The sequence below is a fragment of the Peromyscus leucopus genome, chromosome 22, assembly GCF_004664715.2.
Source record: "Peromyscus leucopus breed LL Stock chromosome 22, UCI_PerLeu_2.1, whole genome shotgun sequence".
Classification (NCBI taxonomy): domain Eukaryota; kingdom Metazoa; phylum Chordata; class Mammalia; order Rodentia; family Cricetidae; genus Peromyscus; species Peromyscus leucopus.
In genome coordinates, this window is record NC_051081.1 from 15,010,706 (window position 1) to 15,037,265 (window position 26,560).

Below are 26,560 nucleotides of genomic sequence, written 5' to 3' on the forward strand. Positions count from 1 at the left end.
GAAATGTTCTGTTTAACCAACAGATGCACTTATTTATAAGAGTTTCATGTTGCCACATAATATTTAAATTCAACCCTTAAGTCAAAATCAGTAGATATTTCACATGGTTTTGTTTTCCTGGTTCTTGTAGGAATTAATTAGAGCACATGTAGCCAATTTGACTGGAATTTTAAAAGACTGAAATAATGGCTTTTCACCATGTGTTGAAAATTTCTTGTCATCCAAGCTGCTGAGGTATGAAGGACACAGTTATCTCTGGGGAAGATGTGTGAAGTGATGCCCGCATTTCTGTTGGCGATGAGGCCAGCTAGTGCCAGGCTGTGTTGGGGAAGAGCCAAGATAATGGATGCAAAGCCTTCCTTTTCTTTTTTTCTCCTTGGGAGTGTCAACCTAAATTTAAAAAGTCAACCATGGAAAAACTCTCCGAAGATATTTATTTATTTATTTACTTTGTTTGTTTGTTTGTTAATGGCTCAATCTTACCATTATAAGCACAATCACACTTGTCCCTGTCAAATGTGAGCACACTGAACAATGTTAGGGCAAAGAGAAGCTTGTTTCCCTCTCCTTCTTTTTATTCTTTTTTGGTTTATGTTTTCGTGTATGGAGTTTGTTTTTATTGCTTGATGTGTGTGTGTGGGCGGGGGGGGGGGGCAGACGTGTGGAGATCAGAGAGCAACTTGCACCTCCCATGTTGGTGCTTTCCTTTCATTCTCTAGGTCCAGGGGATGGAAATCAGGTCATTGGGCTTGGCAGTAAACACTTTTAGTTGCCTTTTTATTGCTGTGAAGACACACCATGGTCTTCACAACTTATAGGAAGAAAGAGTCTATTGGGAGCTTGCCTACAGTTTCAGAGGGTGGTTCCATGACCATCATGGCATGTAGCATAGCAGCAGGCAGGTGGGCTTGGCACTGAAATAGTAGCAAAGAGCTTACATGTTGAGACAACCATCATGAGACAGAGAGAGGGACAGAGGAGAGAGAGAGAGACAGGCAAGCATGCAATCACTGACTGGAAGTGGTGTAGGCTTTTGAAACATCAATGCCCACTCTTAACACAACGTCTCCAACAAGGACACACCTCCCAATCTTTCCCAAATAGTTTCACAAACTGGGGATCAAGCATGAAATATAGGAGCCTATGGAGGGCCATTCTTACTCAAACCACCATGCCCCCTTAGCCATTTTGCAAACCTGTAACACCCTTTTATTCATAAGTTTTTTGCTTTGTTGACTTTCTTTTCCTCTTTTTTCTTTTCTGGTTAGGAGTTGACATAAGCTTGTGTCTTTTTGATTCTTACAGCTTGCATGTTTCTTTTACAGAAGTTAATGTAGTTTCTCTTTTTCTAAGCAGCTAGTAGTTACAAAAGTAACTTTTGTGCTAGTCCCTTTAAATGAGCCTCCAGCATTTTCTCTCTTCTTGAATTCTGTTGTAAAGTTTAAAGACTGAGACCCAAGACAGTGACTTCTACCTGTACTTCTTCAGTTCATGTTTATCATTTATATGTCTGTATTCTGCCTCTACTTCTCAGTTGTTCCCCTATCTCCATTCTGAATACTTTTTAGCCCGTTTGTATTGGTTAGTTGGTTAAATTAATTCTTCGATATCATTAACTTCTGAAATTGCCTCTTTGATTATGTCAATCCTCTATCAAAAAGAAAGAACCATCAATACACTGATGACTCCCACCCACTTACAGGGAAGGCAAGTTCTCACCTTTAAAAGAAATCAGCTCTGCTTTCTGGTCATAGTTTCCCTTTTCGAGTCTATCTTCCACATGCCCCTTCTTGTTTCTCTGGTCTAATGAAATGTACTAACCCACTTTTTAAAAAAATTTTTTTTTAATTTTTTTTTTTACTTTATTTTACAATACAATTCAGTTCTACATATCAGCCACGGATTCCCTTGTTCTCCCCACTCCCGCCCCCCTCCCCTTCCTCCCAGCCCACCCCCCAGTCCCACCTCCTCCAGGGCAAAGCCTCCCCGAGGACTGAGATCAACCTGGTAGACTGAGTCCAGGCAGGTCCAGTCCCCTCCTCCCAGACTGAGCCAAGTGTTCCTGCATAAGCCCCAGGTTTCAAACAGCCAATTCATGCAATGAGCACAGGACTCGGTCCCACTGCCTGGTTGCCTCCCAAACAGATCAAGCCAATCAACTGTTTCACCCATTCAGAGGGCCTGATCCAGTTGGGGGCCCCTCAGCCTTTGGTTCATAGTTCATGTGTTTCCATTCGTTTGGCTATTTGTCCCTGTGCTTTATCCAACCTTGGCTTCAACAATTCTCGCTCATATAAACCCTCCTCTTTCTCGATAATTAGACTCCCGGAGCTCCACCTGGGGCCTAGCTGTGGATCTCTGCATCCAGATCGCTCATGTCGTTGGATGGGGTTTTTAGCACGACAATCAGCCCACTTTAAAAAAAAAAAGTGTTTTTCCTGTTCTCTGTTTCTAAAGTTCTCTGAATTATTTCTTCCCTTTATTGTTTAATAGTTGAATCTCAGTCACCAAGGCCTCTGTTCCTATGCTCAGAGTTTCCACAGTTGCTCCTGCAATATTCTTATTTCCTGGTCTTGTAGGAAGACATTATGAATATGGTTGGAAAGATGGGGTAAGACGTCCAGGATATTTCTTATTATAGAGAATCTGGCCCACAGCCTGCCCTTTTTTGTGATTACTTTCTCTTCTCAATCCATGGCTTTGTAGTGAGTCTTAAGCTGTTGAACAGGATGCCTTCAAATGCTCTGTGATTAGTCAGTGGTAAGTTACTGAACTGTTTTCTTGTGCCCAGCTTCCAACACAACATGGTTCCCTTGTTAGATTCTTGTTAGCTACTGAAAACCCCTTCCTTTCTTCTGTAATTAAATCATTTCCAGAACTATACCCCCAAAAAACATTTCTTTAGGCTGATTTAAGACAGCATAATGGGCCACCTAAAATGTAATTTGTGTTGATGATTGGTTATTTTGTGTAATAGTTTTCTCCTTTTAACAGCTTAAAATAGTTTGGTTACTATGCAGTTACCATAAGAAGTAAGAGTTAAGAATGTCTGTGCTATGAAGGTATTGGTATGTTCATTTTTATAATACTGTGTCTGTATTTTCCAGGAAGAAATGATGAGCCACTGTTAAAATATATGCAAATGGGTTATTAAGGATACAAGCTTTGTAAAAGTCTAAGCACAATATAGATTGATGGAAAAGAAATGAAGTCACTGCTTGGGGCTTAATAACTGTTTTGAGGAATGCATGGTGAATAAGAGGTCATTTGCACACTGATAGGAAAATGCCTTTTGTTGCACAAAAGCATGGAAATTCATAAGCAAAATGCACGGTAGCCATATTTTTTTGAAATGCAAACAGCATAGCAAACAGGTCTGCCAAAGACTAGAAAACAAAAGGATGGTGATACTATGCATTAGAATTTTATTGATGTTGACATTGAACCATGCCAAGTATGAACAGTTTATTTCGCCCCGTAGCCCAGGCTGGCCTGAAACTTACAGAGATCTACCTGCCTCTGCCTCCTGAGTGCTGGAATTAAAGGCGTGTCCTGCCACCACCTGGCCTGAATGGTTTATTTCATTCAAAGGAAATAACCAAGGTGGATATACAAGGGAGCAATTATATTAATAGCAGGCACCAATAATTCAAGTTATAAGCTGGCAACAGGGGACAAAATACAGTTTTCATAGCCTGAGAAAATTGTTTTGATGATGAAAACATAAGATGTCACATGTTGTGACATCTTAGAAACTTTCTGTGAGAGGAAATCTGTCAGAATTGAAGATGTTTTTGCCCTCCTGAAAACCAGCTGAAGATACTGTTCAATCTTTCTGCTGGTGTAGCCCATCCTGATGAGGGATGCTGTTACTTTTGGAGAACATATTACGACTAAGCTTCTATGGAGACACCTTAAAGGTGGGCTCTTCCTATCAAGAAAAATAACTTCCTCTGTGGACCTATTCCATTAAGCCTTCCTGCCCAGGGAAAAATAGAAATACAAAATTGATAGATAAAAATATTCTTTGGTGAAGAAAAAAATTTTAGCCAACTAATGATTAGGCTTTGAAAACAGACCTAAGTATTCTTGAAAATTCTCTCTGAGTTTTAGTTATCACATAAAAACTGCTCACTCCCAAACAGGTCCAAAGTCCTGACTTTTCCCTTGCTTCTACCCATATCATGTTAATGTTTCTACCTGCTTAGTCATCTCCACGTGGATATCTCCAGGGCAGCTCAGACTTAGTCTCACTAGAGACCAGTCTCACCAACCTCCAACCTGAATGCCCAGCATTTTATCATTGATAGAAACCTTGCTGTTTTTGCCATATGTTTGCACTTATGACCTATCAGGCTCTTACTGACTTCCCAAATATCTCTTAGCCAGTACTGTCCAATTGAAATACAGTGTATGCCATGTGTGGAACTTTACATTTTCTAGCGGTTACATTACAGAAGTAAAGATTAAATTGGTTTTAATAATTAAATTACCTTTGGTATCTTTTAATTCATACATAAGTTATTATCATCTTAAATCTTGTCTAATATAAACGCTTACACCTCTCAGTTCAGAATCTAAGATTTTTATCACGAATCCTTTGTTTTATAAAATTTACAGTCATAGGTCCACTGACTTCTTTATTCTAAGCATGCCTAGAATTTTCCATAGTTGAATACTATAGCAATTAAAATTTTATGTCTAAATAAATTTAAATTAGATATAGTTAGAAGTTAGGTCCTCAGTTCCATTAGCCATGTTTCAGGTGCCTGCACCAGTACTGACTACTGGACTGAAAATCATAGGTTTAGAATTGTTTTGCTCTCTATGTCCCTTATATTCCTGCAGTTTAATGGCCTCGTTTGAACAACTGCAATAGCCTTTTCCATAATCTCTCTTTCTGCAAAGCACACCTGTTAGTTATTATGCGGCACTGTATAGTGTGGCGCTGTTTACCGTGTGGGAAAAGCCACAAGGCACAACAAAACCCATTATAAGAGTTTATTAGGGAAAGGAGAACAGAGGGGATTTGCTTTGGCCTGTGGAGGATGGTGCAGGGAGAGAGAAGAGGGAGAGGTCTGTGACCCGCTTTTTATGGATCCCCCCTCTCATGCACATATGGGCTTATATAGCTGTGCCACCCACTCATGCACGTAGATTACATGATTACGCTGCACGCAAATTACGTAACCACACAGAGCATGGATTACATAGGATGTAAGGCTCTCCTGGAATGACTAAGCATCTGCCAGTGCATACTCAGTTATAGGGGAGTGGCTAGAAATTCCAACAACACCCAGTGTTCTTAAAGTTAGTATACAAAGTTATGAAGTTAGTAATGAACTTGTCCCTTTCTCTTATACCAACAGGAGGACTGCTACAAACTCGAAACTTAGGGTTTCATTTGAGTTTTGATGTTCTTTCTCATTGGCTACCATCTTTGTTATTAAGACATATCTGACTAATATTAATTATGCCCTCATCTTCAGCAGTGAAAGGCCTGGTTTATGATAGAAATCAGTGAGACGTTGGTACTGTTTTGTATGATATTTTGTTTGCGGTCTGACAAAAAGTTTGCCTGAAGATAGAGGGTGGAGCTAGACACTAATTAACCATAGAGACCAGGCCGTGATGGCACACGCCTTTAATCCCAGCACTTGGGAGTAGGAAGCAGGAAGATCAGCAGTTCAAGGCCACCTTGACCTACCATTCTAAAAGAGAAACAGAGCTGGCAGTGGTGGTGCATGCCTTTAATCCCAGCACTAGGGAGATGGAGACAGGAATGGGTGGAGACAAGATCTCTGCCCATTCAGTCTAAGGATTCATTGAGACAGGATGGCCCATTGGGTCTGAGATTTTGTTGAGGTAAGAAGTCTCTAGTGGCTGCTACTCTGCTTCTCTTGATCTTTCAGCTTTCACCCTCAGTATCTGACTCTGGTTTTTTTAATTGTTAAGACTGATTAGGGGCTTGGGGATTTAGCTCAGTGGTAGAGCGCTTGCCTACCAAGTGCAGGGCCCTGGGTTCGGTCCTCGGCTCTGGAAAAAAAACCAGACAAAATAACAAGATTGATTAGGACTGCACATCATTACTGGTGTAGTCACTGTATCTGAAATTCTGACCAGCTCCTCTCTAATCTGCCTTCCCACTGTAGGGCTGCATTTCAACTGCACCTAGAAACAAGGCTGGTCAGAGAGGCCATGGTCCTGTATGACATTGTTTGGCAATGCTTATTTAATGGGAAAAATTGATTGTCTGTTTATCAAAATTATATACTACAACACCTGATAATTTATTTTCTAAGATAAAGCAAAAATAAATCCTGGAAAGAAAACCAGCAAACACAACACTTTCTACTCTTTTTGTCATCCTCAGAGTTTCTTAGGAAAATTTCAGGGACAGAAAGTTTTGGAAATAACTTAAGATGTCTAAATCTTTTTTTCCCCCTCTCCCATTGTCAATTCCGGTGACTGAACCAAAGGCCTGGCATATGCTAGACATTTGCCCTGCCCCCTGGGTCTCACTAAGTTGGCCAGACAAGCACTGAGCTGGGGATCCTCCTGCCTCCGTCTCCTCAGTAGCTGGGATTACAGGTCTGCATGCCCAGGCCTGGCATGCATTTTTACATTCTGATGTTGGAGACTTTTATTCATGTTGAGCAGTAAGAAGCTTTGCGATGAGACCTGTTTTGTGGCAGAACTCAGTCTGAGTCTTGAACATAGTAAGTGATCAACCAATATAAGTGGAAGCAGTTTAGGTTTCTAGAAGTTCTACCAACTTAGCTCTGTCAACTTTAACTACATGTGTATTTGGTACTGCAGAGGTCACATGTATTGTCTCCTAAAGAAGTGTATATTTTCAGGCAAAAAAAATGGTTTTATAAATATTTCTTAACCTGCTTATAAAGAGAACCATTGGCCTTTATTACAAATAATTCAAATTCCAAACTACTCAGCGGGTCCAATGAAAGTACAGTCTGGACTTGTTTATCTGCCTCATCCCATCCTAACTCACATGTAGTCCTTTAATGCCTACACATTACCTTTGTCCCACTTTTTAAGTGCTTATGTGCCAAGTATCCTTCAGAACACTGAATATACAGAATCAAATGAAGCATGACTTCTGATGTACAATATCTTAGAATTAATGGACACAGTCCATTCTCCTGGCATGCAGATATAGATATAGATAGATATAGATATAGATATAGATATAGATATAGATATAGATATAGATATAGATATAGATATAGATATAGATATAGATATAGATATAGATATGCAAAGCCTTACTTGTCCCCTATAACAAAACTAACTGTATCCTTCTTGGTACTATTAGAGGTCTGTTTTTAATTTTTTCCTATATTCAAGTTAATTCTATATAGCTTATTGTACTACTTTGATATGCATTTCTAGCTCCTTAACATGTGAACATTTGATGTCAGTGAGAACATATATGCTATATATTATACAGCTATACACTTTTGTGTATATGCGAGCATCATGCTTAGTATATAATAATGGTACTGACGAAGGAGAGAAGACACCATAAGTGGGCAGAGACATAGGTGAACTCCTTTGTTCCTCCATGTGGCTTGCTGGCCTCCCCTGATCTCCAACCAGTAGTTTTCCATTGTAGTCCAAGTCTCACCCTGCACTGCTCTCCTTTGAGCACAGAATGAGGTAGACTCCCAAAGGATAATGGTACGAGCAAGTGATTCTCAGCTGGGACTCTCCACTTCCAAGCTACTGCAGCATACACATACCCAGCAGAGCCCTGAGTTCTGAGATCTGTTATGAAATTATTCATTAGCCATGTGGCATCCTGCCCCTGCCCGATGTTAGAGAGCAAAGCCATGCTAGGCAAGTGTTCTACCACTGAACTACGTTCCAGTCCTTGTTTTATGTATTTATTTTTTGTTTGATAGGGCTCACTGTGTAGCCTCAGCTGACCAAGATTCGTGTTCCTTCTGTCTCAGCTCGCAAGTGCTGGAATTCAGCCATATGTCACCATCCACTACCTGTGTATTTTTCTCTAGTTTTGTGAACCTCTGACACTTGATTAAATGATGAATGTGAAATTAATTCTCAGATTATTGTTTATTATAGTTTTAAATATGTATGTATTAAGTGCTTGAAGGTATTTATTGTAAGTAAAACTAAAATTTTACCCCTTCTTACAACATGCTTACCCAATTCATTTTCTTGTTAAGAAGAATAACTAAGCAATACTATTTAGCATGCAATGAGTGCTTATCAATTTAAGCATTTTGCTAAAAATTATAGTCCACTTAATATTTTCAGTAATTCACCAAAGAAAGAATTATTATCTCAATTTTACAGACATGTGATTGCATTTTAAAATAAATTAGCCAATATCACAAAATTAATAAATAATTCCCTAGATTTGAATCAATTCTATATGGCTTTGGAACTTTTTTTTCTTTAGTGCAAGGGAAAATTTGAGACTACCTCAACCTCTTTCCCCAATGATCCTATACCTGAATGCCAGTTAAGAGAATGGGTCCTGGATGGTGTGCTCTGTCAAGAGATTCCTTTATCATGGTGGAGACAGGGGAATTCTGAGTCTCCTAGCATAACTGCACTAAAATACAAAGAGCTCTGATAGAATGCGATATTTGGGAGCAAACTCCACTTACTAAGTAGAATTCCAGATGTCCATTAATTTTTAAAAGGGGTCTACATATTGGGCCAAATTATATTCCTTTATGTGAAAATAAATTTAAAAGTCACCAATGTGGGTCTGAACATCCTGTCTGCAGTCACAACTTTCAGCCTTTCTCCAAGCTTCCAAGCTCTACCACCACTTGATGCCTGCACGGCCTGAACTTTAAAACAAGCCATTTTAAACTTGAAGGCAGTAGAGAACCTGTGTGTATTTAAGCATGCAAATGAGGAGAGGAAAGGGGCGCAGGGATATGTTACATCATGGATCTTACTGGTTGGACATTTTTCTGACGGATGTATACAAAGAAAAAAAATATGTCATTCTTCTCATTATTGTTAATTAGCAATGAAAGCAGGCATTGGGGGTTCCACATTCCATAGATCATCAGAAGAGAAATGGGTTTGACATTTCAGTAGAAAAATGGAATGAGGTCAGATACCTACTACATGGGTTGCAGAATTGAATTCATTTGCTGTTCAAACTTTCACATCGTGGAAAGGAAAAAAAAAACATATGTCCTAGGCCTCTTCTCAGTGCCTCATTCAGACAACTGTAACTATCTATTGCAAATAATGTTGCATGAGTGAAGTGGTTGGGGATGTGTTTGTTATATGAAATTGCTACATAGATGTTGTTCATTATCATGTGAGAAAATAATCAATGGTTGCATAGTTTCCTAGTTTTGAGTGAATTTCCTTCATTTCCATAAACTATATTTCCATTATTTAACTGCTTCTTTTATTAGCTGGCTTTTTTTGTTGTTGCATTTCTCAAACTATCTAGACATAAGCTGGAGTCGATAGAGTAGTGATACATAGACGCATAGATCTGGGCCTGTAAGGCCAATAATACTTTACAACAGGCTGTTCATAAAGAATTGAATTTTGTTTGTTGCCATATGGATGAGAATTCTATTTATTTTCAGAACAACTCATATTTTAATAAATATTATTTCTAGATCATAAAAATACTCATTGAAAATTTAGATAATACAGCAGTGATGAGAATAAAAGTGAAAAGCTGCATATAATGTACTGTCTTTACTATGCTCTCTGAGTTCTAGTCTTACATTTTATGCACATATTTCATTTCTACACATATAGGTATATGCACAAATAGTTTTATATATGCACACATTTGAACATTTATCAGAAAGATGAACTACAGTATGATTATTTTTCTTTGCTATACTTTAGACACTATTACATTTTAGATAACACATCTATTTTCCTCATAATTTCCTATTGTTTTTGTATGCAAAACTATTTATTGAACCATTTTCTCATGGTGGATATATATATACATATATATATATATTTATATACTGCTTTAGAATTTTGATATAACAAATAATCTTAATTTTTAAAAATATCATTTGACATATTTTTAGGATGCATAAATTCTTACAAATAGGATGAACACATGCGACTTTTATTTATTTATTCTTATACGTGAATCCAGGGAATCAAAATCAGGTCCTCATGCTTATGATACAGGTCCTTCACCTCCTGAACCAGCTCCCTAGCCACGTGTTGATTTTTGTTTTTGTTTTTGTTTTTTTTTTAAATTCGATTTGGCTCCATTATTTCTTAAATTTTGAGCTATGTAGAATGAGTTAGTCTGTGGATTTGATTTGAGATTTTTTTTGTTTTAAAGCCTTGTAGAAATGGTACCAGCCCACTTTTAACTATGGTCACAAACTTTTCTTCCTTCCTGGCAGTATCCCTAGAGCAGCCATGGTCTTAGATTAGGGAACAGTCTCATCAGTCTTGTGGTCCTTCTCAGTACTGGAAAGAGGAGATAGGCAAGAGGTTAATGTCCCAGTGAGAGCCAGTGCTGTTTTGGTGTATGCCTCTGTGTTCTTCACCTTTCCATAATTCTTTCATAATTTCACAATCTCACATTCCATAATTCTGAATTTTTCTCCAAGTCACTTCCTGTTTCAATCATTGTGTCTTCGGGACACAGAGCATCAGTGGAGTGCAACAAGCTTCTAAGTGAATCAATATTGTCAGCATCGTTGTGGTTAATAATATAATGGACAGAACAATAACAGATGTATTCTACTGCGAAGTATCTAGAAAGCCATAGATGCCCATCTCTTGATGGCCCACTTCAACAACAAAGCTCCTGATTTTAGAGGGTAGATTACATGCAGGGGATCAATCACATATTTTGTAACAACAGATAATCTCTAATATTGAATCGGGAGGAAGTAGACAGTCTAAAAAGATGTACTATGCCTTGACAGTTTTTCAGTTTCCTTCAGTCCTATTGTAAGATTAATTATACCTGAGAGTAAGACTCACCTTTGACCCTTTGAAAGTATTTTGACTGGTTTTCTAATTGTTTATTTAGTGTTTCATGAATAAAATTTAAACACATGAAGCACAGTTAAAACTATAGTTTTTCTTTGACTTTAAAAATTATCTTCAAGGTAGTATAGCCCTAGTTTTCACAAGTGAAAAGTAAAGGTTAAAATATGTAAGTATAAAGGTGACATTTTGTGGAATATAAAGCGTACATTGTAGACTTTAATGGGTGCTGAAAATTTGAAGCACTGTTGCTGTCTCATGTATCATATTCTCTAACATATTTAATAGCAGAACAGATGTAGCTTTCTATGGCAACACATGGTACTGAGCAGCAGGGAGTCCCATTTGACAAGTCAGTTTTTATTTTATTTCTTTATCCCCAAACCTTCTCTAATAATCCCAGATCTGTGTGTTTTGATTTGTTAGGCAGCAAGCAGATAAGAGGGACTCTGTTCTTTGCTGTTTATTTCCGATGGGTTGTTTGGCTTCAGGATATAAATCCCATGGGATTCTAAAGTAAAATAACTGGGTGCAATTGGGTAAAACATGAGCCACAGATAACTGCACAGCCGTCAACTACAAGTGAAGTGGAATGCTACTTTCAAAGAAGTTCTAAAGGTGGCCATGTAGTAATATAAGCTTAATAAGACATTCTGCCAGGTTCCTCTGCAGGAACCATCTTTGTGGTAAGCAGGGTGATTAATTGTGATGCTTTGTGTACATAGCTTCTAGTTGGCTTGCTTAACCAGCAACTTGTCAGCACGGGTACCCAAGGGAGGCCAAGGGTGTTTGGTAGTGCAAGATTTGCTCCCAAAAGAGCAATTCTTTGGAGCTTTCCACAGCTATTTTCCAACCCTTTAATTGCTTATGTCTGGAAAAAAAAACACACCTGATATATGTTCTAAAGCTAAAATAAGATAACTGTCTTGCAAATATATTTTGAGTATCACAGAAATATGTAGAACTGGTAATAGGCTATTTTAAATAGGGGTTTTAGCAAAGATCCTGTACTGCTATATTGAAAATTGTAAAATTGTAGAAATTGGGTATATTCTATTGAGCTTGAAGGATTTCTAGTCTGCTTTGTGTGGTGAGGGAATTATGCCAGCCTGGAATCTAGAATTTGAAAAGGCTCATTTCAAATCTCTTGAAATCTTTTAGTGCAATTATCTGAATGTGGAGAAGATATTACAATTTGATGGGTTCTGCATGTTTCTGGCCATTTTCTTTCATAGGATTTGGGGAATTCTATTAGGATCTGTTTAAGCATTATGGTGTTAGTCTTTTCCTGGCACAAAGATCAATAGATACAATCTGTTCGTGTCTCAAGAATCTGCACCAAATCAGAGTCTGAATGGAAACTTTCTTGGTTTGTACAAGTAAGAGACTGACAAAGTGTTTCCCCACTTCCCAACATCTTGGTGATTGCAAACCACTAGCATTTACCTGGGGAACTGGTCAGGTTAACTTTCTATTAATACGACCCGTAATTCACCCTAATCCTGCCTGTAAGAAAATATTCTGAAACAACTGGTCACTTTGGCATCTGTTTTCTGGTCAGTTAGAATGAAAAGCAGGAATATCATCATATGGATGCATTAATTAGCATGAGAGGTATAAAACTCATGGTGTAACCTTGTTTTCCATTTTATACTTGGGCTAGAGGTACCACAACAATCATCATTTTACACTTGATTTTATTGTTTAAGTTCAGTTTGGATCCTTTATTTACAAAGCTTGGCAAGTATTTTTAGTAATATCATCAGAGTCTCTGGCTTTCTAAGAGTCATTTTCCAACCATGAAGGAAAATCATGTATTAATTAGAATATTATTCTCCCACTTATAAGATGCAAAGAAAGGCTCCAGTTTCAAATAATATGGAAATGGGTATGAATACATATAGACTGGTTTAGTTACCATCTAGGAGCTGCAGGGTCATAGTATGTATCAGCAAGTGAGATGTACTTATTTATTTGTGTGAGGCCTGATGAAGCGAGAGACCTAAGACATTTGAATATAGTCAAGGCAAACCTTTCCTTAAAATTCAAACCAATCTTTTAAGTGTAATAACCATTCATACAGAGAATCAAACCTCTAGCCACTGGTGTTTTGTGTGTTTGGAACCCCACAGAGGAACTCAAATATAAATTTATTTTCAGTAGAGAAAATAAAATAGAAAGGCTGTTAATATTTTTTTCTTTAAGGCTATTTTGAAAGTCTGGAATATTTAATTTTGCATATGTACTTTATGAATCTATAGAAATTTAAAACAAGAACAATTAAATTTTCTAGGTATGAAACAGGGTCATCAAAGCTCTGGTTTCAAGAGTGGGAAGGGAGACTGGCTTTGAAGGTTACTGATGTTTTAGTCTCTCCATAGAAATTGATGATAAGCCTGTTCTTCAGGAAGTAAGCAGACCATAAATGCTCTCCCAGTTTTCACCTTACTAGAAGTTTACAAACTGTCTTGGACTCCATGAAGATCAATGGCTTTCTCTATATAAATAGTATTGAAGAAGCTATATTTATTGTCACTGAATACACAGCTTTCTGCAGAGGTTGAGGCTGTGAAAAGGGGAAGAGATACTAAACTTCCAAGAACACAGTAAAATCTCACTCAAGTGTAACATTCAAAGAGATTTCTTGTCAACATTTGTCAGGGATGATGGAGTTGGTGCCAAGAACAGGTAGCTCTTCTCTGAGGATGATTGAAGTCAGCTGACCCGAAGTACCCACTGAAGATGGTTATCATTCATGATCTCCCTGCTGCCTCTTCCTCCTCCTCCTCCTCCTCCACCTCCTCCTCCTCCTCTCCTCCTTCTCCCCCTCTCCCCACCCTCACCCCACTCTGACACAGGGGCTCCTGTAGCTCAGGCTAGCTTCAAACTAGGTAGAGGAATAGGAGTTTGAACTAGGATTACAGGAATACACAACTATCCTGGTTTATGAATCCTTTCTAAGGTCTTTCAAGTGTGAAGAACCTTGTTATTGCTACTATTTTTTTGTAATATAGTAAGAGAGGAGATGTTGCTCATGCTCCAGAACACATGAAGAGAAGTAGATTCAGACTTCTAAACAAATGTATGTATATGATTCAATAATGGCATTATATATCCTTGAAATTTAGAATAATAACATAAAAGAAAGAACACTGACTTATATCTTGCAGTTTCAGAGGCATCTTTACCACAAATAGGTGAGGACTTTGCAAAACTGACAAAAATAAGCCGAAGTAGCTACTGGGAATAGCAAAAGCTATAGCTGGGCACAACATGTTTTATCTTACTAATTTTGTGTTCTTAAACATTGAGCTATAATGAAGAGTTGATAAATGCTATTTAAATGAAGGGCCAAATGGAAACACTCTATCTAGTTTTTCAGTAATAGTAAATTAGAATGAGAGACGGAACACAAAGGGTTTTTAAAGGGTCTACATGGTCTGATACTTAGAGCAATAGTACAAGATTGACTCCATGTGTCTTTCAGACTAGTGATCTATCATTGAACAAGCCTTCTCACAACAGACACATTGCATGGATTTGGACTGTACCTATCCCCCCAAGGCCAGTCTTTGGGTTCCCTTTTATAATTAGTTCATTCTATCTCATCAGGCCTTTCTGAAAATGATATACATTGAGAGTTGAGCCCCTATTTATAGAACATGTTTTGAATAATTGCATACTTAGATAAAGAATTTTAAAGGAAGTAATTACAGATCCAGTCAGATAATGAAGGTTCTGTGATTTTTAGGGATTTTTCCAGTTTTTATTTTCCAATTGCCCGGATTCTCAAAGAAGTGTGTGTACAAAGCATAACAGTAACAATGGTCCATACACTTAATGTCCTCGCTCAATTCTGTATGCACACAGAATGCTGGATCCAAGAGAGGTATTTAAGATGTAATTGAGATTAAATCTGTTGCTCTATAATGATTTGTATATTTCTAATATTGTAAAATTTGATAATGTAAAATGCATGCATTGTGGTTCTCATAATCATAGATTAGAAGAATAGGAACAGTATCAGGAGGCTTATAGGTGCCAGTTCTGTTTTTATAATAACATTCTGATCTCTTTATGATTACCATGGTAATACTCATTAATGTCATGCTAAGGCTGTCAGGAACATGGCCAAGTGATAGCTTTTGACCTTTCAAAATACTAGCAAGAAGCTGTTTTTGACATGTCTTTTAGAGATTGACAACACATAAAAAATAGATTCTATGAGAGATACACATTTACTCTCGAAAAATAATATTATGTTTATAATGTGTTATATGTAATTTAGAACTTGTGATTATTCTTGGCTTGAGTCCTTTACTTTGAGGCAAGGGGGTGCAAGTTTGGAGTGATCCCAGCTCTGAAATCCACCTTTTGGAGTTCTGTTAACAGAAGCTTAAATCTGAGCTTAATTTTCCACTCCAGTAACATATGCACTGGATTTCATGTGGAAATTCTTTTGTTCCCCGAGGCTCTGGCTTTCTGAGTTCGGTGGAGCACCCTGACTCCTGTATAATGGCCACAAAACAGAAAGCTTTAAAAAAAAGCAACAACGGGGTTTTCTTTAGACATCTTTCAGTCTCTGTTCATTTTCATTTTGAGTATAAATTTTGTGGAGCCTCTTCATTTGGTCTCATGAGATAAGAAGAGATTCCAACAGAGGAGCACTTGTTTTCTGTTTCTAGTTTGCAAATATCTTAAATGTCTGGCTCAATGGGCGGTCCACCACCTTCTCACTCCACTTCAAAATCCCAAAATTTATTACTTAAAAAAATCAAAGAACAAGAATTTGGGAGGGGACACATTGATGGGGTTCCAGGGAATTAGGTGGTATATGCAGGCTAGAGATGAACATATTTTACTATAACTATGTATGAAACTCTGAAGGGATAAAAAAAAATAGAGAAAAATATGGGATTCATATTTTGTCTATATTGTCTATAATTTGTTTTAAATATCCTGACAAAGTATATACCTAAATTTATATTTGATTTGCTGGAAAGATCTCACTAAGAAGCAAATGTAAAATTGATAAAGGGTTATGGTGTACAGTTTCTGGATCTCAATGATGAACATTATTTTGTCCTAATTTTTATTGTACCTGAATTTAAACTGGATTATATTTAACTAAGGAGAAAGAGGTTGTGCATTATTTGACTCAGTACCTTTATGGACTACCATTTTGCTATGTGGTGAAACGAGATTCAGTTCTCAAGAAGGGAAGTAAATTTTTGCCATAAGACATGTTGGTTTATTGTATTGATGTTATCATTGTATAAGAAAGCTATAATGAAATATATTTTTATAATTTCAAATCATATCCTATATTTCTAAATAAACCATTTTCCCATAGTGCTTCAAAACTTCAAAGTAGAATATAAAATTTGAAAACTTTGAATAAAATGTTGTAACTATTATGTTTATTAACATAAAAGTGATGAGCTATTATTTCTTAAAACCACCTTTCTCCTACTCCACTCCCTCTACATTTTACTTAGGATTTCATCCAGTTTCTTTAATTATTGAATTACTTTAACCAGATGACTCTGAAGTGTGAAATCACTCTATTCCTGACAATGTATAGGCAACTATTTTACTTTCTAAAGAATTGCAAAAATTGAAATACCCGTAAATATATGTGAGCCGAGTTGTAGTCTAGTGTCCCTCTACATCAGCTGGCCTATGTTTGTAAGTCTTCTTTCAAATCTATGACTGTTTCTTTCACAAGAAGTAAGACACATGATGCTGAACTTAAAAATGGGCAAATATTTTAAAAAATGCTTGCTAGATAAGCTCTTACTATATAACAATGATACTCTTTCTTTTATATCGTGTTGATTCCCTATTATGAAGGTCTTGGTTTCTTTATATATTGCTCTACAGTTTACAGCATGTTACATAAAACTTTAAAAAAAATCACTCCTAATGGTACAGAAAGTGTCTTTTCTTATATACATTTAATGAATTAAGGAAACTAAGACTCAGAGAGAATAAAATTCATGATTGATAAGATGATGGACAATGATCAGAACTTGGGTCTTTTGAACTTAATCTAATTCCATTTCTACTATCAATTAGACATTAAACATTTTCTCCCAATACCATCTGACTGATACAACTTCAGATGCCTGGAGCTACAATATTTATCCTTGGTAGCAACCCATGTTGATATAAATCTAACTTACTTGTTGATCTTGGAGCTCATTGACCTATAACATGTGATCTCGGTGTCACTGTTCTCATTTAAAATGTGCCCCCAGGGCCTTAATAAGGGCATGCAATTTTTACTTTCCTGAAGTCTTAAATAACCTTTTCCTTTTAATGCAAGACTAGAAAGAGAACAGGGCATTTAATCAGATAAGAAAATGGGAATATAATTGAGATGAAATTAGATTGTTAAATGTTCAAAAATGCTGTTATGAGTTGCTCTCTGCATTTTGATCAGTTGTGAATTTCTGTGATGGTCTCTGTCTATTGCAAAAAAAAAAGTTTCTTTGGTGAGTAGTTAGGGCTACAACTATCTTTGTGTATATAAGGATATGTTTCTAGAATGCAGTTGAGAATTACACTGCTTTAGGAACATGACAGTAGTAGGTTCTCCTTTAGAGTCTACTGCCTAACCAGCCACAGGTAACTGGCTAGGTTTATAGTACCAAGCATAATCTTCCTCATCTTGAGTGGTCCATAGGTCCAGTTAGAGGGTTAGCACCAAGATATAAATGGCACCAGGGAATCACGGGATATGCTTGTCATTGTAGCTTTTAGGCTTGACCTGCCTAGGATGCTTGATTGCTGTTCCCCCCTGGCAGTTTGCATAGCACCTTCAGGTCCTCAAGGAGGAGGCTTTCAAGTTAGCATCTCAATTTCACCAACCCCCATGGCCAAAGCATGTGGTGTCTTTAGCAAAAGGGTCTTCTTACTTCAAGATGTGGGACAAGCAAGGGCAACAACAATTAACTATATATATATATATATATTTTAGTAGTGTCTTGCACTCCACTGACCAACAACTGAAAAGGAGAGAGATTTACCTTACCTGTCATCGGGGTTGTATTAGATAGTTTGTGGTCCTTGGGTGGATCATTATCACCCCAAATCCTAGAACATTACTTAACTTATTTGTATATGTATACATATACACATACATAAATTTACATATACATATTCTACATATATTTTAAAGTAATAAAATCTATTTCCCTATGACTTTTTCAACCATAATTCCTGAGGTGCCCATCCCCAGTTGATACAGCTGAAATACAATTCCTACCCCTACACATCAGGGAACATCACAGAAGAAGGGGTAGAAAAATTGTAGAAGTCAAGGAACCAGGATATCTACTACTAGATAGTATTTGTATATATGAAAGGGAAGATGCAGCCATGTAACTTCCACAATATGGTCATGAACGGTGACACCAGTTGACATGCCAACATAGATGGGGGAAATCTGGTCTCGGTGAAGAGCTACAAGCAATTAATAGTTGCTAAGAGAAGAAGAATCAGTCATCTCCAGGGACTAGCCCCTGCAGGTTAGCTAATGCCAAATGGTCAGCCCTAAACATATATACATACGAGTAACACTAAGTGGACGTAGCAGGCTGGTGTGTGTGTGTGTGTGTGTGTGTGTGTGTGTGTGTGTGTGTGTGTAAAACAATAATAATGAAAGAAAAGGTGGTCGCAAACTTGACATGGGAGCACAGGAGGAGTTTGAAACAGAAGAATATGTGGGAGAAATCATGTAAATATAATACTCTAGTGTGAAATTCTCAAAAATAATAAAATAAATGTAAGAAAACAGAAAAATCAAAAGAAAAATAAAGGAATACATAATTTAAAAGTAGTTACAACTTTTAGGGCTTATGAAAGGGGAATTGCATAAATAAAATGATCTATCTTTATGTGATGTGGGCAATTCAGATAGTGGAATCTTCAAATCAAGGACCTGACTCTATCAAAATGAGCTGAAGTGAGGCATGTTACCCATTTTATTTCAGCTTTATCAGTTTATAAAGTGATATATCTATCTTACCTATCTACCTCATGAAATTATTCTGAAGATCAGATGATCACAGGCTATATGTTCAATCATGTATTTTTTTGTGTGTGTGCATGTATGTTTTTTACATGTGTTTGAAATATCATTAAGCAACAAAAAGGTAGAGAATCCCTGAAAAATCATGTCAGAGATCGGTTTCATTATCTTATAGTTGCTTCGTCAAAATATAGCTTAAGACATATTTGGTTTATTATGACATCTAGGAAAATCTTTTAGGAGATTCCTAAAAAAGAAAAGAAAAGAAAGAAATCAGGAGTTACTTAAGAGCTAAATGTATCTGTAATAAAGATTATATCCAAATTATGTTCATATGCAAATTTAGGTAATAGATTTATGCTGTATCTTTTGGAGTTAAAAATTAGCAATTACTTGGTTAGTCGTGCTAATGTTAATATCAATCTCTTAAGAGGTCAAAAAGATTGAAATGATTCAATAACTTATCCATTGAAAATGAGGAATATAGGAGATAGAGTTGCTGATTAATCAAAAGTACTAAAGGAATTTAATCTTACAGATTTCAAGTGTTACCATGAATGCAAGATATTTAAAAAAGATACCCCAAGATTGCCCCATCAGGGACAATAACTTATGAAGAACTGCTGTCTGTAAAGTCTGTGCTATTACTTGTTCCTAAAGGACTATGTCCTTGCTCTGATTTAATGAAAATTATTTAGTATTTTGAACGAAAATACAGAAGAAATTGTAATTTAATTTGTACATACTTGAGGGCTGGATTAATGGCTAATTGTGAATAATCCAAGCTGGAATGAATTTTTTAGCCAAAGAACATAAAATTGATGACTGTGAAACTGAGGACCACATTCAAATAAAAGACAAAATAGTAAACTACTAACTATTTATTGATTTAGTAATCAGTATAAGCTTAATACAGTCAGTAGCACTATGAAGCTTCCAGAAATGTTAATTGATTTTAGGATGCATTAATATTTGGCAAAAAGGATGCATGGACACTTCTTTCCTGTCCTAACTGCTTAGCAAAGTTTGTGTGATGTTGTGCTTGTTATACTTTTTTAATGGAGTATATTTTTATTTATTCTTTGAAATTTTCATGCTCTGCAACTTCCTCTAGAATGCCTATCCTGAATCCTCTCAACTTTATGTTTTTCCTTCCTTATGTTATCAATCATCACTGAACTTGAAACAGCCGACAATAATTTAAATAGTCATAATTAATTGACTGGAAGATATGACTTAGAGGTGGAACTGACTACTTCATGTAGGGCTGTGAATATCGTAAGTCCTGCTTGTGTGGTGGTGGGGACTTTTTTTTTTTTTTTTTTTTTTTTGGTTTTTCGAGACAGGGTTTCTCTGTGTATCTTTGTGCCTTTCCTGGAACTCACCTGGTAGCCCAGGCTGGCCTCGAACTCACAGAGATCCGCCTGCCTCTGCCTCCCGAATGCTGGGATTAAAGGCGTGCGCCACCACCGCCCGTCCAAAATGTACTATTTTCTTATTAAGCTATTGAAGCATCTGTTCAAGTTTTGGCACCTTCTTGGGCCCTGTGTTCAGAAGAGAGAACAAAACAAACAAACAACAACAATAAAATCTGTGCCCTCACTGGACAACACTGCAGAGCCACAAGTGAGCATTCCAGCTGCCGTGCTGGAAGTGGGAACAGAATGGTTACAGAAAACCTCCATGAGGCTAAAGCGGTGATGTCATCTTTCTGAGGCAAGCCCATTGATTGCTTTACAAGTGTAAACGGTATTTTAACTACAACCCTGATACTGCTCTGCTTGCAGATTTCCCCTCCTGCAAGTCTCTATGATATTGATAGGAAGTCTAATATTAATATAAAAACAAAAACTGTGTATCTCTCATCTCATTTTTTTTTAACTTTAAGCTGTGGTTATAGAAAAATGTACTATGAATTCCAAGCTTGTAAATTAGATCCTAGGGGGACAGTTTTAGGGAAAGGAACCCTTAATAATGAATATAGAGTGGTTTCTGTTTGCAGATAAGCAAAAATTTCTGCCTAGTGTAGCTCCTGAGATGAAGCATGGCTTCATCATGACTGACTTCTGTGAATGAACATGGGGGAATTTAGGATGTAAATGTGATGTGATTACAACATATCCCTAAATTTCTCAAAAAACAAATTTATTAAGTGGAGAAAAATAATTGCCTTCCCTTTTCTTCTTTTTAAAGAGGTAAATTTTTCTTTAACAAAATAAGTTCAGTTGACTGAATACTACGTATCTGGTATGTAGAACTAAGCATGATAAATGCTATATATAAAAATGATTCTTCATTTGTCTACAAATACACACACACACACACAAACACACACACACACTGATGTTTGGGTTATTTCTACACCTTAATCTTCATTATGCTGACATTTCCTCCTGAATTTATTGCATAATAGCAGGCTTAATGAGAGCTTGCTAATTATTATAAAAAGGCTCCACAGATTCCAATGCACATAAAGATAAATATTCATATTTAGTCATCATATTTATTTTGTGACTACATTAGAAATCATAGACATTAACTTTTATCATCTTCTAATGTATAAATTATAATTTTATAATTCAGATAACTGGAATGTAGATATAAAGATTAATTATTTTTCCAGTGCCATGAACTTTTTCATTTTAAGTATTCACAAGAGATTGCTAAGTGGTATTTTTCATTCTGATTGCCAATGCACTATTAAATTTAGGATGCAGGTACTGCAAACATAATATTTAAGTCATAAAAACATAGTATACATGTATGTATATGTATACCTATGTGTGTGTGTGTGTGTGTGTGTGTGTGTGTGTGTGTGTGTGTGTGTGTAAAACAGTGTGAATGTGGAGGATTAAATCCATGATGTCATGCTTGTGCTATAAGAATTTTTTTTCTCACTGGACCTTATTAATCTCTCAAAAACTAAATCTATCTTATATTTAACAACCATTAAAATGCATAGTGATATATGAATGCCAGCAATATTCTAGATTTGACTATGCTTTTTATAATCTCAAAAATAGTAAATAATCTATTTTTATAATGTCTTTAAAAATATTGTTCAGCCAAGGATAGCTTTACATTTTATTCTGTACTTGCTTATTTAATGGTTTATTTTATTCATCTAGATGGGGGTTGGGTTTCCTTGCCATGGTGTTCACATGGAAGGTAGAGGACCAGTTATGGGAACTGGTTATATTTCCTCGCACGATGTGGTTTTCGCGATTAGCTTTAGGTCATCAGGCCTGGCAGCAAGCGGCCTTACTCCCTGAACAGTCCTCCCAACTCTCCCCAAGGAGAATTTTTAATCCATAGTCAGAATGAGATGAACAATTGGTTCATAAGTTAATAGAAAGGAATAAATAATCTTTGATTAAAGTATTATAATAAACATATGCAGCGTATGTAAAATAGTATGAAGATCAGAAATGATATTATTTTCACAGGAGCTATTCAATGATTGCTATTAGTAGTTATTCAGAATTACTGTATACACAGTCCATTCATGCTAATTATGAATTGGTTCCTTATTTTCAAGTAATAGTTGTGATCATATAAAAGCAATCCATGCTTATACTTGTGAATATGGATGAAATTAAGTATTAATCAAATTTTACTTTTAGAATCAAGGGCCACTAATAGTCTCATATAAAGAGTTCCATTAGATTAAAATTGTGTTATTCTAGTGAGAAAGTAAAAGTTCTTGATTTAATAACATACATGCACACAGCATAAACACAGTGTGTTTCTATGTACAAAATACAGTATGATATTGAAATATTGTTTTAATAAGAAGTTCTCAATACTTAGGATTTTATTCAAAAAAACTAAAAATTGAATATGGAGCTGAGGCTTAGCTCAGTGTAGGATGCCTGCCTATCTGTACAAGGTTTGGGTTTGCTTCCTCGAAACACACACACACACACACACACACACACACACACACACACACACCACAAGTGTGCATACGGAAAACAGCACATTTATTCTTTATGTAAAAAATACCCTGTGATTGAATCTCCTCAGAATTGACTGAATTTTATTCTCTTTAAATTATTTCTGTCTTCCTGAAGATTTTAATATTTACCCAAGTAGTTGCTATTTTGTATTTTGATAAAACAGATATATTAGAAAATTGAAAAAATAAATAGCGTTAGTGTCATTAATTCAGCATTAAACTTATTAGTACATAGAGCTATACAAAATACAGCTGCATAATTATCTATTCTCATACCATGAAAATATATACAATGGTCAAAAGTGTTAATTGTGCAGAGACATGAAATGGAATAATTAATTAATTGGCAGTTCTCAAGTTACTAATTTTTATTGGCACAATTAATTTAAAAACACCAAATTGCACGTACCATTTTTCTCAATGTCACTAAATTAGATATGTGCTAAAGGCTGAGCGTGTTTGCACTGAAACATGCTTCATTTACATACATGTCTTGGTGACTAAGCCTGTACGAATTAAACTATGACAGAAGTGAGTCCCCAAGGACTGTGTCTTAGTTTGTTTTAAGTACCTATACTTGAGTCATACTAAGTAGTTGGAAATTAAATGAATTAAATTAAATTTAAATGAATACATTTAAATTATTGCTCTGAAAATTCCTACTTTGTGGTCTTGAATTTCTCAGTTTCTGAATAATACTATTATGTAATGTAAAACCAGGGCTCTGCAGATCAAGCTAGAGTGAGTGAGAAAGCACAGGAAGACCCAACTTTGTCAAGACTGAACAAATAATCGCTAATGTCGTTTGCCATAATGAACCTTGAATTACCCCTTATCTACAATGCTCATGGCAGGCCAAAGCTAACTTCCTTTCTCAGCCTGAGGTGAAGAAAAGTGATGCTAGGCTTCCTGTGAGAACAGTAGCCGTGTCAAAAGATGGAATATTCGGTGGTATCAACAATGTAAATGCACGTTCCATCCTTTTAGTCCCGGAAGCCTATCTCCAGACGTTTCTGAAGACCTGGGATGGATGTGTGAAGTTCGCACAAGGAAGAAACTGTGACCACCTGCTTCAAACAAGCGGCCCCGGATAGCCTGGGCCATTTTTATTTATACAATTTTAGTGGTTTGCCTGAACGATTTTACAAATAAATTTGTTTCCTTACGTCTCCAAAAATGGTTAAATGGTTACAATAATGACCAGTTTGTCCCTTTGCTGATTTCCCCTCCCGTCCCCCAGCTTTCCCACCAGTAACCATTACCTATTTGTTCCATTGCTCTAATGTTAGAAGCATAGGTGGCGTTGCAACCCACAAAGGAAGTTTTCTAGCTAGGCACACCGACAGGTAGAACAGTGTGCCCGATTGGCAGCATTTGCGGTTACAGCATCATGCAGAGTGCGGGAGTCTCTAGCGACTGATATTTACATCCTGTAGGGTCTGAGTTCTCACAATCAATTCATTCTACATTCTGCACCGCTCTATCTCCTATGGGAATATACCAGGATTTTTCCTATTATCCTATAGACAACATAACTTGGAAACTTACTCTTAGTTGGCCCTGTTTATCCCCAGTTCTCATGTCTTCCTCCTCCTCTCGACTTCTTAGGGTATTGGCACAGCTGTGAGAGATCTGTGGGCTTCTATGATTGTACTTCAGTCTCTAGACTGTTCCCACTAATGCCCGTTATCATCTGTTTATTAGCCTTTTCCCAAGACTCTTGTGGTTAAAATCATTCTTTCCAGAACAGTTATACAAATATGTAATTAAACTTCATGAACTATTGTGACTCTTTCAGGCCAATTACAGGGTGCGTTGGAAAGGCAACATCCTGTTCTTAAAAAGTTTCAATTTACCGTCACACTTGAAACATCAAAGGTTTTAGGGGCTACATCAGGTCCACTGTATTTTTTTTAACAACTTTCCCTCTGACTCACTCAGAGGAGAGTCTTCAGGGAAGTTTTCCTTTTGTAATACCTATTTTATCCCCGACCGAGAATCTGACACTAGTACATGTGCTCCCGGGGTCCTGCCCAGAATTGTGCAATGACCTGTCCACAGGCTTTGCCAAATGGGTCGGGGTCTCTCCAGGGCCGTGCCACAAAGACAGTGTGTTTGTGCTCTTCTCGGGCCCTGTGCCCTGAAGAAGGCACATGGCTCCCACCATTTCAGTCTTTAGAGCACTTCAAAATCTTATCAACTTGTTCCCATTTGGAATGTGGTATGTGTTCTCCCACATTTTGACTTTAAATTTGAGTTAGAACACTTTGGTATAAAGAAATAAATGATGTGATATAATCAGTCATATTTGGTGCACATTTTGAAATAGAAATTATGTGCATTTAGTCTTGATATTTCAAAGTGTTTGGTGCCTGCATCTATTCACCTTTTATAACTTCCTAAAACTGACAAAAACCATCAAATGTTTCCTCACCAAATGTGTTCATGCAAGAACGGTAGCCTATTTTGAGCCTTGTCTTTGCTGCACTTTTCAAGAATGTGGGTTAAAACTTGAAAAGGGCTCGTGGTGGTTCAGTGTAGTTGAGTGTGGGCTGAGTGTTTTCTTGTCTTGGAATGTAGCTCAGGTTCCAAACCGAAAGCACAATATGTAGTTGAGACTCACATTTCTAAAGAGCTTATGAGAGAGGCCTGAGACACAATGTGATGCTTACAAGAACCTCAACCACCATATCTAACCTAAGATGACAAGAGATGATGAGGGCACACAGCTCTTTAGTGACTGTCCCATAGGTAGAGAGAAAAAACAAAAAAACAAAAACCTATTAATCTCTTCAAAAAATAAAGTAGTGTACAATCTGAGAAGGATTTATAAAGATTGTAGAGGGCTAGAATTCCATTTCCTCCTTTTGATGTCTACTTGGACAATCACTGTGATGACAGAAAAGGAGCAGTGGAGAAATCTGCATGCTCATTGTTTGGTGACATTAGGCTGTCTGTGTTTCTTCGGGATTCACTGGCCGCTTCAGGCAGTTGCTAAATGTGAACCCATTATATGGGACAAAGCCCACTGCATGTTTGTGCTTCAGTAGAAGGAATAACTGGCTTAGAAAATATAAAAATTGTAGTGTGTGAATCCAATTTTTACTGAAAGAAATTGGGCATGTGTCAAAAGACCACCAACGCGTTGGTCAGAAATTAGGTACTGCCATTCACTAAAGGTCATAAAATCACAGGTAATTGACAGGTCACTGCAGCTGATGATGTTTAGGGTGGTGTTGCTGGAGAGCTTCTTTCCAGGTTCCATTAAGCCCCGCGGTCCCACAATCCACATATAAAATAATCACTCAGACATTTATATTACTTATAAACTGTATGGCCGTGGCAGGCTTCTTGCTAACTGTTCTTATATCTTAAATTAACCCATTTCTATAAATCTATACCTAGCCACATGGCTGGTGGCTTACCGGCATCTTTACATGTTGCTTGTCCTGGTGGTGGCTGCAGTGTCTCTCCCCTTCTTCCTGTTTCCCCAATTCTCCTTTCTCCTTGTCCCGCCTATACTTCCTGTCTGGCCACTGGCCATCAGTGTTTTATTTATATAGAGT

General features: G+C 36.9%; 1 protein-coding gene across 35 annotated transcripts in view; it reads left to right on the top strand.

The window, feature by feature from the left end:
• Nrxn1 (neurexin 1) overlaps positions 1 to 26,560 on the top strand; it is a 1,067,728-nt gene that overhangs the window by 754,260 nt on the left and 286,908 nt on the right. The window lies entirely within an intron of this gene.